Source organism: Taudactylus pleione, unplaced genomic scaffold, assembly GCF_031769625.1.
Source record: "Taudactylus pleione unplaced genomic scaffold, aTauple2 ptg000671l, whole genome shotgun sequence".
In the NCBI taxonomy this organism is placed as follows: Eukaryota; Metazoa; Chordata; class Amphibia; order Anura; family Myobatrachidae; genus Taudactylus; species Taudactylus pleione.
In genome coordinates, this window is record NW_028285073.1 from 8,988,520 (window position 1) to 9,000,247 (window position 11,728).

General features: G+C 41.5%; 2 pseudogenes; both read left to right on the top strand.

Moving 5' to 3' along the window:
* Positions 1 to 5,772: 5,772 nt before the first annotated feature.
* Positions 5,773 to 5,891, top strand: LOC148478230 (5S ribosomal RNA; annotated as a pseudogene).
* A 4,937-nt stretch (positions 5,892 to 10,828) lies between these two features.
* LOC148478231 (5S ribosomal RNA) lies at positions 10,829 to 10,947 on the top strand (annotated as a pseudogene).
* The last annotated feature ends 781 nt before the right edge of the window (positions 10,948 to 11,728 follow it).

Sequence of the window (11,728 nt, forward strand, 5' to 3'; positions counted from 1 at the left end):
GGCTGAGATGGTAAAGCACTGATGAGATGAATGATATAGCTGCTCACAGGCTGAGATGGTAAAGCACTGATGAGATGAATGATATAGCTGCACACAGGCTGAGAAGGTAAAGCACTGATGAGATGAATGGTATAGCTGCACACAGGCTGAGATGGTAAAGCACTGATGAGATGAATGGTATAGCTGCACACAGGCTGAGAAGGTAAAGCACTGATGAGATGAATGGTATAGCTGTACACAGGCTGAGATGGTAAAGCACTGATGAGATGAATGATATAGCTGCTCACAGGCTGAGGTGGTTAAGCACTGGTGAGATGAATGATATAGCTGCACACAGGGTGGGATGAATGGTATAGCTGCTCACAGGCTGAGATGGTAAAGCACTGATGAGATGAATGGTATAGCTGCACACAGGCTGAGATGGTAAAGCACTGATGAGATGAATGATATAGCTGCACACAGGCTGAGATGGTAAAGCACTGATGAGATGAATGATATAGCTGCACACAGGAATAGATCACTGGAAGCAAGGGAACCTGGAACAAGAGACCACTAGCAGCGACAATGGTTGTTCAGGCAACTACCTGATACACAGGAGCCGGATATATACCCCTGGAAGCCCACTGATTGGTCCACAGCGTCAGCTCACCGGCCAGACTGTCAGGGAAGGAAGGATAGTCAGAGAAGGAAGTGTCATGGCGGCGCCCATGACAGGAACTCCGATCCCCGTGCACCAGGCCGCCCAAGGCACCAGCATCAGGGAGAATGCTCAGCACCTCCCACGTCGCCGCACCAGCCGCCCGACTGCCCGAGAAGTCAGAGGAAACCGGCGGGACGGTAAGGGACGGCCGATTCCCGGCTGAACTCTGACACTATGGCTTCTGCGTTTATACAGAGAACACGCACAACGATGCTGTTGCGATCGAGATAGGTGGGATCATAAATGTCTTGGAAAAGTGCTAGGCGTTCCTGGGCGTTGGCTAAACAGATGCACAGAGATGGTCCGTCTCCTTGGCGTGTTATGTGTCGCAGGGGTGTCGCTGAGAGTGCATACACAGATGCTCAACTGCTCACGTAGGAGGTCATCAGCAGAAGGAGTATCTGAGCCTGCCATAGGGCTAGTGATAGTTTTGCTGGTATGTGGTGGTGCACCAATCTGTGGACCTCATTCAGAGTCGGTCGTTGCGGCCGCTCGGTCGTACGCCACCGATGTTTGCTAAACTGCGCATGCATAAAATTCGCAATGCGCGTGCGCAAACTAGCTATTACGATCAGAAATTGCTCTCTCCTTGAACACAGCCAGGTCGTTAGTTTGAGTGACAGGATGAGGCATTTGTGGGTGGTAATAGGGGAAGGTGCTTGTGAACGGGGGAGTGGAGATCCGAACGCAGGCGTGCCTGACTATGCAAACGGCGTTTTATGGGAGTGCATAATTAACTAAGTAGTGTCATGGCACATGTGACATGGGAGGTTTTTACACTGACTAGATCGTAGTGCTTAAGAGAGGGTATGGTCAACCTTAAGCTCTACGAGCAGCTCCGATGGTTCCCGATGGTCTCGATTAATCCTTATATGCCCGGAGATGACGTGTAACGTGAACGAGAAGGGGGCGTATTTTTAGTCGTACGGCCGCATCCTCCCCTCGCTCGTCCAGCTAACGATCCCATCTTAACGATGCAACTTGCAAGCGCTTCATTTGCATATCCGACCCCTTTTACCTTACGACCGTGTGGCCGCAACGACCGACTCTGAATGAGGTCCTGTATTTCAGTGTCCGTATGTGGTGGTGCACCAATCTGTATTTCAGCGCCTACGGATGCTGACAATGAGCTTGCACATTGGGACGCACGGATGTTCTCCAGGGAAGGGCTGTGTAGTAGCATTTGCATTAAGTCACGGTGGGTGACCGCCAATAGACCGCATCATCGTCCACCTCTGGGTCAGCACCATTGTCTAACTCCTTCCTCCATCCACATGGATCGCACTATTATACCCGTTTTACACCAGAGCTAAAACCCGGGTTATTGCAGGGTTAACCCGGGCAGCTCCCTGGTGTAAAAGGGGAGAGGGTTGGATCGCCAGGTCAAGTGACCTGGCAATCCAACCCAGGTAAATAGCAGGGTTTAACATGGGCGTAGCCCGTGAAACCCTGCTGTAAGAACAGTGCACTCCTGGTCACGATGACCTGGAGTGCGCTGCAAGCCGGCCGTTTGGTCCGGCTTCAGTGGTGCTTGGAGATGACATCATCTCCAAGCGTCCACTTTCACGCCGGGAAAGCAAGGTTTATGCATACCCGACTCCGTTGTGAGCGGCGCCGACTCGGGTCTGATCCGGATAGGAACTCTGGGCCTGATTCAGACCCGCTCGCGAGCGCTGAGTGCTCGCAAGTGGGTCGATGTTGGGCCAGTGCGCATGCGTACGACGGACCCGGCTCCGTCGTGCACATGCGCGAGACCCGGATAGCGACGGGCAAGCCGTAGCTATGGGTCTCGCTACAAAGGGGGCGTGCTGTCGATGGTGAGTGACAGCACGCCCCCTTTGGTGGGCGTGCCGGGGGCGTGGCTGGCCAGACGGAGGCGTTCCCACGGGAACGCCTACCGTCTGGGGCTGGCCCCACTGACATCACTAATGATGTCAGTGGGAGTGCTTTTGGCTTTGATAGAGCCAAAAACACTCCAGGGCTTGCGGCAGACGAGACCCTACCACAAGGGTCTCGTCGCAAGCCCGGTGGTCGCGATGGTCTTGACCATCGCGACCATCTTTTTGGCCGCTCGCTATAGCTGTGGGTGGTCACCCACAGCTAAGCCAGCGGCCAGGAGGCTGCTCTAAAATTCAGAGGGACGGCCCTGATTCAGAGCGAGTGCTCTGTCAGAGCGTCCGGCTCTGAATCAGGGCCTCTGTTCCAACTCCGGGTCAGACACGGAATTTTTGCGGAAAAGGGGTTTAAGTAATGGAATACAAGGCATACAGAAATAGCTAAAGAAATGAGGACAGTGGAGGATTGTGTGTGTTTTATCTTAAGTGTGTTTTTATGGTTTTATTGTGTTTACGTAGTTTCAATATGTGATTATGTCCCTTTTTACGTGTTTAATAGTAGTTTATGGTTTAGTTAATGGTGTTATGTGACGTGATGCAGGGTAAGGACTGTAGATTACTGATCTATTAATGGCTATGCACAATAGATAAGGAATTGTAGATGACTTTATTGCTAGATGTGATAGAAATCAGAACTTATGTTTGGTAGCACTCTGTGTATGTACTAGAAGCATATTTGCATTTATGGTATTATTGCTGTAATTCAGGTACAGAATTAAGGGTCAATCCAATTAGGTGCGAAGTGCAAGTGGCAGTCATAGTAAAGTCACATATTTTCATGAGATGGAAGGGAAAATCTTTATTTTAAGGTTAAAATGTTGTGACACTGTGCTGAACCCCTTGGAAACCCTGCTCCCCACTCACTAATGACTGATTAGGTAATTGGAGGTTTCCAATTAGCTTAATTAGTCCAATAATTATGTAATTTTTTGGGTGGTTTAAAAAAATGGCCTCAAATTACCCCCCAAATCAACTTTTTCTTAGTTCAGGCACCTAAATTTTAATTACCATATTTTTTAATTGAAAAATAATTACTTTTTATCTTTTCTTTAAAAATTTTTAAAAAAGTTTTTAAAGAGCCTTCGAAGTACCCAAAAATCACTGTTATTTTTCTAATTTTTTTTGCATTTTTCATTTAATTCGTTTGAGATTAAATGGAAAAAGTTTGCTTTTTATCTTTTTTTTCACTTTTAAAAAAAGCACTAGTCAGCCATTTGACTCCATTAAAATCTTCAGTACTTTCCTTATGCCCACAAACAGCCTTTTATACGGCATGCTAACAAAATTATCAATTTTGGGGGAGCCAGGATGGTCTCCCCACTTTTCATGCACTTCTCTCAAATCGCATTTGGCAGTCAATTTGCAAACACCTGCTGTGAGTACCGCGAATAGGCATTTTTAATTGGATTGGAGAATTCTCGGGTGCACTCATTCGTGCAAAGTCTGCAAGTTTCATGAAACAAACTTTCAATTTGCACCTAACTGCATTGACCCCTGATGGATTCTATTTAGAGAACCGTGTGTTTATGTTTAAGCCCCCCTTTATGTACAAGAACATTAGTGGTAATTACAGCACTGTGGAGGTTATATGCTTATTGCGAGATGGTCCATATCTATAGAATAGCAGAGAATTAAAATGCACTCATAGGTTTATATAATAGATATTAGCCCCCAATATTATGCGGAGCCATCTTTAACCCCCCCCCCCGCCCAGCCAAAGAAAAAAAAAAGACTCCTGTATGTAATTAGCTATCTACTTTCCTATCCCTCCTCCAATAAAATCTCATGTAACGGTTCTTTTCTTAGGACAGGAATAATGTATGGTTGGGCCATGATAACATTATTCCTCCCTACTGTTCTAGTCCAGCACTGGGGGGCAACTTGCAGTGGGTGCAGGGATAGTTCCCATGCACTTATGCTGTCCCTTCCTCACTGGTATGAAAAGGATTTGGCACCCGCTGGTCATTGGAGAACTGAGTGGGTGCTGCAGGTGTGAGTGTCTCTCTCATGAGTATGGGGTAGCTGGGCCATTATCTGAGATCCGAGGCAGGGAGGCAGGGTCCCTTATAACATCCATGTTTATCTTCAGCCTTGGAATCCAAAAATCAAAGGGATAATCTCTTTACCTTCATATTGGCATTATCAATGGCACATCTTTTTATACATTTGATGTAAGTAATTGTTTTTTATGCAAATTTTTAACATTTAATCAAGAATAAAATGATTCTGATGTACTAATATTTGGCCATTGGACACATTGTTGGGTGATTTCTTTGGTGAGAGGGTAAGTTCACAGAACCTAATGAACATCTCACACATTGAATAAGTACCTTGGTGGCCAAATCAGAAGAATTCTTCAATTCTTCTGTCAGCTGAAAGTTTTCAGTGGTATCTCCATTGTGAATTTTGTATTGGTATTAAATTGTATAGAGCATTCCATTCGTCAGCGCCCTATAAGTGTTGTGTTTGAATATATATATATATATATATATATATATATATATATATAAAAAGTCATATGGGCTGGCACTCGACATTCAAGCAATCAATAAATTGGCCCAGGTGCCATCCAAAATGCTCCGGTGGAGCAGTGTATTTAAGGTCAAATGGTAGGCGGCACTCACGGGTCTTTAAAGCAAAGAATCAAACTGACAACTTTAAAGAGAGCCGGCATTCCTTGGCTACCTTAACATATAAAATCATCGACCACGTACCCCCCCTTAGAAGAGGAGGTGACCAAGAGAAACGTTTACTCCAGTTGGAAACACAATGGATACATAAACTGAACACTGTTACCCCTTGTGGACTAAACGAGACCATATCCTTTGCATGCTATCTATGACGAGGACCTTCCGGGCACATGAACACTGGATAAGGACCATTTTTTAGAAGCTACAACTCTGGAAGCGATGAACTTTTTTCTTTGGGCTTGACTACACATTCATATTTTTTATTCTCATTTTTTCATGTTTTCATATATTTTTTTATTCTTTCATTTTTTCACTCACATTTTTTTGAAAAAAATTCTGACAGCAATCTAAACCTCATATTTTTTATTTTTTATCTCTGAGATGCTACTTCTTTTTCTCATGGCCTCATCACAGTGGCTGTTTACACGGTATTGGCAACAGATGTTGACACCGGCCTCCACCAGCATATCCTTACAGATGAGTTCTTATTTACAGACATTCCATACTGGCTATGCCCAAACTTGACTGATCTTGGAAGCCAAGCAGTATTGGGCCTAAGTAGTACTAGGGAGGGAGACCACCTAGGAAGATTAGGTTCTGTAATATACCTTTACCATCTACTTCGGAAAGACTGGTTAGTTGGCCTCAAGTGATGCCATGCGTAAGTTGTCCAGTATAGTCTACATCAGTAGTGTATGGTGTATTTTTTACATCTTCCACCCTTGATGTAATCGTTTTCCAATTTTTGCATAATGCTGTTTTTTGAGTAAGTCTAACTTTACCAGTTATAATATCTTTTGATTATACAGCCTTCCGATTATACTAATAATTCTTTAATTTTTTCTCTTTTTTTGATTTTTGAGGTTGAAATTTTGCAAATTTTTTTTCACTTTATAGCTTTTTGTACCACTCTCTTTGATTTTGGGTACGGATGTAGAGGTATGCATTGTTGCAGCTTCTCTCTACATTCTTACAACAGACAAAAACTTTTTTGGTCTCATACAATATTTTTAATTGGATAACTTATATTGGTGGTTGTATCTATTATTCACGTTTTTTTTCTCTTTCAATGCATTTATGTGTTTTAGCCATGTCTTCTATGCTTTTTCATGTTGTATATTTGTTTTGTCTTTTCTCTGTTACATTTTGTTGCGGAGTTTATATGTTCTCTCTTTATGATGTCACTTTACGGTGGGATAATCTCTTTCATTCTAACTGATATTCTTTTTCTTTACACTCTTCTCACTGTTTCCTGTTCCTTAGATACATCTTAATTCACTTCTAAGGTATGTTCCACACGTCTCTTCTTTTACACATTAGCAGTCATTTGCACCTAATTCATTATTATCATCATTTATTATAAGTGTTATTTGGCCTCCTGACCTCAGGGGCGCTGGTTCTGACAGTCGGGCATGATGTCTGAGGCGTGCCTCTGGACGCCTGACGTCACCTCGTTGGTGGTGACGTTGCTTTGCGGTCGCGCTGGACTCCGGACACGTGCTAATGACGTCATTCCTAATGCGCCCGGCGGCCAGCACACGTAGGTAGCTCCTATCACCTGTGATGTTCTGGTATAAAGGTATGTTATTACACAATTGTTTTCATGTTCTTGATAAAAGTCTTTACTGACTTAAACGTCGGACAAGGTTTGACACAGTTGTCAGTTTGATTCTTTGCTTTAAAGACCCGTGAGTGCCGCCTACCATTTGACCTTAAATACACTGCTCCACGGGAGCATTTTGGATGGCACCTGGGCCAATTTATTGATTGCTTGAATATGGAGTGCCAGCCCATATGACTTTTTATTTATTTGGAAATAGGATTCTTTTTGCTATTTCCGATTGGCAGGGCACCCCTTTGCATGATTGTCTATACTTATATCATAGAATGTCTTATTGGTTTGTATAGGTAGAATTGAGAGAAATCCTATATACACACCATAAGATTGTGGTACAAACAAAAAAAATTTTTTTCACTGGCTTCAAAGGTCTGTTTTTGTGGTTGGTGTGTTTTCATGTTATGAGCTCATCATTTCAGTATATTTAATTTACTCTGTGGTTCTTTATATATCATCTGTATACCCTTTGTTTATACATATAGTCTGTTTGTTGTACCAATACGGTATGACAACTAAAGGGAAACCTAGCATCAGTACTCCGGCAGATAGTAGTGGATTTTTAAACCTTCAGCTCCCTATAGGTGAAATATTAAGCTTCAGTGATTCTGAAGCAGAAGGGTTATACTTTAAGGACTCCCTACGAGATACAGCAGGCTCAGACTCTATAGATGATCTATACCAAGGGCTACTTAAACTTAAGAAAAAGAAAGTAGATTACTACTTACATGGTGTCACTCTTACTGACTACCATAAAGAACGTAAAATACCTAGAGGCTTTAGGATCAAAAATGTCCCAACCATTGGTCATAACAATGTTGAATTCTGTAGACCATGGGTTGCAGTATTAAACAAATGTTCGCTAGATCTAATATTGTTAGTTATTGAAGAATCAAGCAGGGAACTAGGTAGCATCTGTGACAAAATTGCCATGTTTGAGTCCACACACAAAACAGACCTAACCAGCAATTCTACACAGAATTGGCTGGAGAAGCTTAACACACAAGTGTTAGAATATAAAAAGGAATTAATAAAATTCAAAAAAGAGAAATTGAATAGAGTCAACTTAGACTACCAGGAACAGAGAGTCTAAACCTGGGCCACGGGCAGAACTCCCACACCTAGATTCTCCAGATATAGACAAGGATCTCTGAGAGGACAACCAGACAGTGAATCTTCCAGTGGGGCCTATTCATCCCAGAGCGATCAGGAAATGACCTCCAGTAACGTAACACGGAGATCCCCTTTGGGTGTTACTAACCGGGCATCAAAAGACAGAGGGCCCACACGAGATGCAGTAAGCAGGGGGAGAGGAAGAAAATCAAACAAGAAGAGAACACAATAATCAATTTGTCAAAAAGAACTATTACTGAAACGGAGAAAAAATTTTGAACAAAGGGTTGAATTTTGTACCCACCTGTACCTTCAACAGCTTTGAGTGGAAGAAAGAGATGTGGCGCTTTACTCGTTACCTTAAATTAAAATAATTTTTTTCGAATACTCAGGAGAATATTATGACATATGAACCAGGTCCAACTAAAAAACATTCTACTTTTGAACCACAGTCCCATAATGCTTCTATCAAGAGCTTTACGCGACTATTGGATCACCAAGTTATGGAGGAATCCAAGAAACAACATACAAAATCTCGGAATAAATTAACCAAAGAAGAATTTCTAGCACTCAAAACACTGAGTAAGGACACGACAACCTATATTCGTCACGCGGATAAGGGAGGAGCCTTGGTAATACAAGATATGGACAATTACAAAAAAGAAATATACAGACAATTAGCTGATACCACTGTGTACTTAAAATTGGACAAATATCCCACTCTTTCATACAAAACAGACTAGACAACATTCTTAGTGAAGCACATGCCAGAAATTGGATCACAGAATCCACTAAATCTAGCCTTAGTATTGACAAACCGGTGGTACCTTTGATTTATGCACTTCCCAAGGTGCATAAATCTTTAATATCACCACCTGGCAGGCCTATAATTTCAGCCAGAGGTTCACTCTACAGCTCTATTTCTAAATATTTGGATTTTTAAAGTCCAACCACTCATTATGCAGCAACACACATATTTGAAGGACACTAATACCTTACTTCAGAAACTTCATCAGTTACAAAACTTACCTTCAAAATCTATTACTGTGCACGATTGATGTAGTGTCACTTTACACTAGTATTCCTCATAAACAAGGGTTAGATTCTGTATATCAACGAGTATACTGGTCCACATCTACCATTCTTCATGACTCTATTAGAGAAAACTCACTAGGAATTACTTTTTATGCGATAACAAATTTTTTCTTCAAAACTGCGGTTGTGCAATGGGGTCTCATGTAGCACCTTCATTCGCTAACATATATATGTTTGAGGTTGAGAAAGCCTTATTCTTTGATCATTTTTCTTTCTGGCAGCATGTTTTGTTTTTTACGAGATACATTGATGATATCTTGATTCTTTGGTCAGGCTCACAGGAACAATTTTAACATCATATGATACTGGTTAATCAAATGCATGATTTCATAAAATTTACCTATGAATTTACCTATGAATGTGATCATCAAACAGTACATTATCTGGATGTGTCGATAGAATGGAAGGGTACAGAGTTTGAAACCAAGATCAGTCGATCTATCATAAAGCTACTGATTGTAACACTCTGTTACATGCCAAAAGCCACCATCCGACTGCCTTGAAGAGGGGACTTCCATTCTCCCAGTTTTTACGTATTAGAAGAATTACTACCAATGACGAGACAGCTGCTTTGGAAATTGATATGACCAAAAAGTTCATTGGCAGAGGTTATTCCTCCAAAGATTTGGCTTACATCAAAAGTAAAGTCATGGCGATGACCCAACAGGAATTATTCACTTCAAGAGTCAAAAGTCAAAAAACCAATTAAACCATATTTTTTACTAATAAGTACAATACAGCCAGTAAATTCATCAACCACACCACTAAGACCCCTTGGCCGATCATTAACTCTGATGCCAGTATTAAATCTTTATACAAATCAAATATTATGATGTGCCATGAAAGAGGGAAAAATCTCAAGGATTGGTTGATCCACAATGACATATCACCGTCATCGCTTATTCCAGATTCCAACTTTTTATCCAGAAAACCAGGTTGCTACAGGTGCACTGGATGCACCACTTGCAGCTATATGGAACCTAGCAGGTACATCATTCATCCACACTCTGGCAAACAAATCCCGATTAAACATATCCTGACGTGCACGAGCAGATATGTGGTATACATGTTAAGATGCCCTTGTAGCGTAGTATATATAGGCAAAACGACTCGTACTTTCAAAGAAAGGATGGCACACCATCGCACTGCCATTAGACAAGCTATAGCAGGAAAGGAGATTGACCAACCGGTGGCCCGCCACTTTAAAGAGAGCCGGCATTTCTTGGCTACCTTATCATATAAAATCATCGACCACGTACCCCCCCTTAGAAGAGGTGACCGATAGAAACGTTTACTCCAGTTGGAAACACAATGGATACATAAACTGAACACTGCTACCCCTTGTGGACTAAACGAAACCTTATCCTTTGCATGCTATCTATGATGAGGACCTTCCGGGCACATGAACACTGGATAAGGACCATTTTTTAGAAGCTACAACTCTGAAAGCGATGAACTTTTTTCTTTGGGCTTGACTACACATTCATATTAATTATTCTCATTTTTTCATGTTTTCATATATTTTTTTATTCTTTCATTTTTTTCACTCACATTTTTTTGAAAAAATTTCTGACAGCAATCTAAACCTCATATTTTTTATTTTTTATCTCTGAGATGCTACTTCTTTTTCTCATGGCCTCATCTCAGTGGCTATTTACCCGGTATTGGCAACAGATGTTGGCACCGGCCTCCACCAGCATATCCTTACAGATGAGTTCTTATTTACAGACATTCCATACTGGCTATGCCCAAACTCGACTGATCTTGGAAGCCAAGCAGTATTGGGCCTAAGTAGTACTAGGGAGGGAGACCACCTAGGAAGATTAGGTTCTGTAATATACCTTTACCATCTACTTCGGAAAGACTGGTTAGTTGGCCTCAAGTGATGCCATGCGTAAGTTGTCCAGTATAGTCTACATCAGTAGTGTATGGTGTATTTTTTACATCTTCCACCCTTGATGTAATCATTTTCCGATTTTTGCATAATGCTGTTTTTTGAGTAAGTCTAACGTTACCAGTTATAATAACTTTTGATTATACAGCCTTCCGATTATACTAATAATTCTTAAATTTTTTCTCTTTTTTTGATTTTTGAGGTTGAAATTTTGCAAATTTTTTTTCACTTTATAGCTTTTTGTACCACTTTCTTTGATTTTGGGCAGCTTCTCTCTACTTTCTTACAACAGACAAAAACTTTTTTGGTCTCATACAATATTTTTAATTGGATAACTTATATTGGTGGTTGTATCTATTATTCACGTTTTTTTTTCTCTTTCTTTCAATGCATTTATGTGTTTTAGTCATGTATTCTATGCTTTTTCATGTTGTATATTTGTTTTGTCTTTTCTCTGTTACATTTTGTTGCGGAGTTTATATGTTCTCTCTTTATGATGTCACTTTACGGTGGGATAATCTCTTAGTTTCCTGTTCCTTAGATACATCTTAATTCACTTCTAAGGTATGTTCCACACATCTCTTCTTTTACACATTAGCAGTCATTTGCACCTAATTCATTATTATCATCATTTATTATAAGTGTTATTTGGCCTCCTGACCTCAGGGGCGCTGGTTCTGACAGTCGGGCATGATGTCTGCCGCGTGCGTCCGGACACCTGATGTC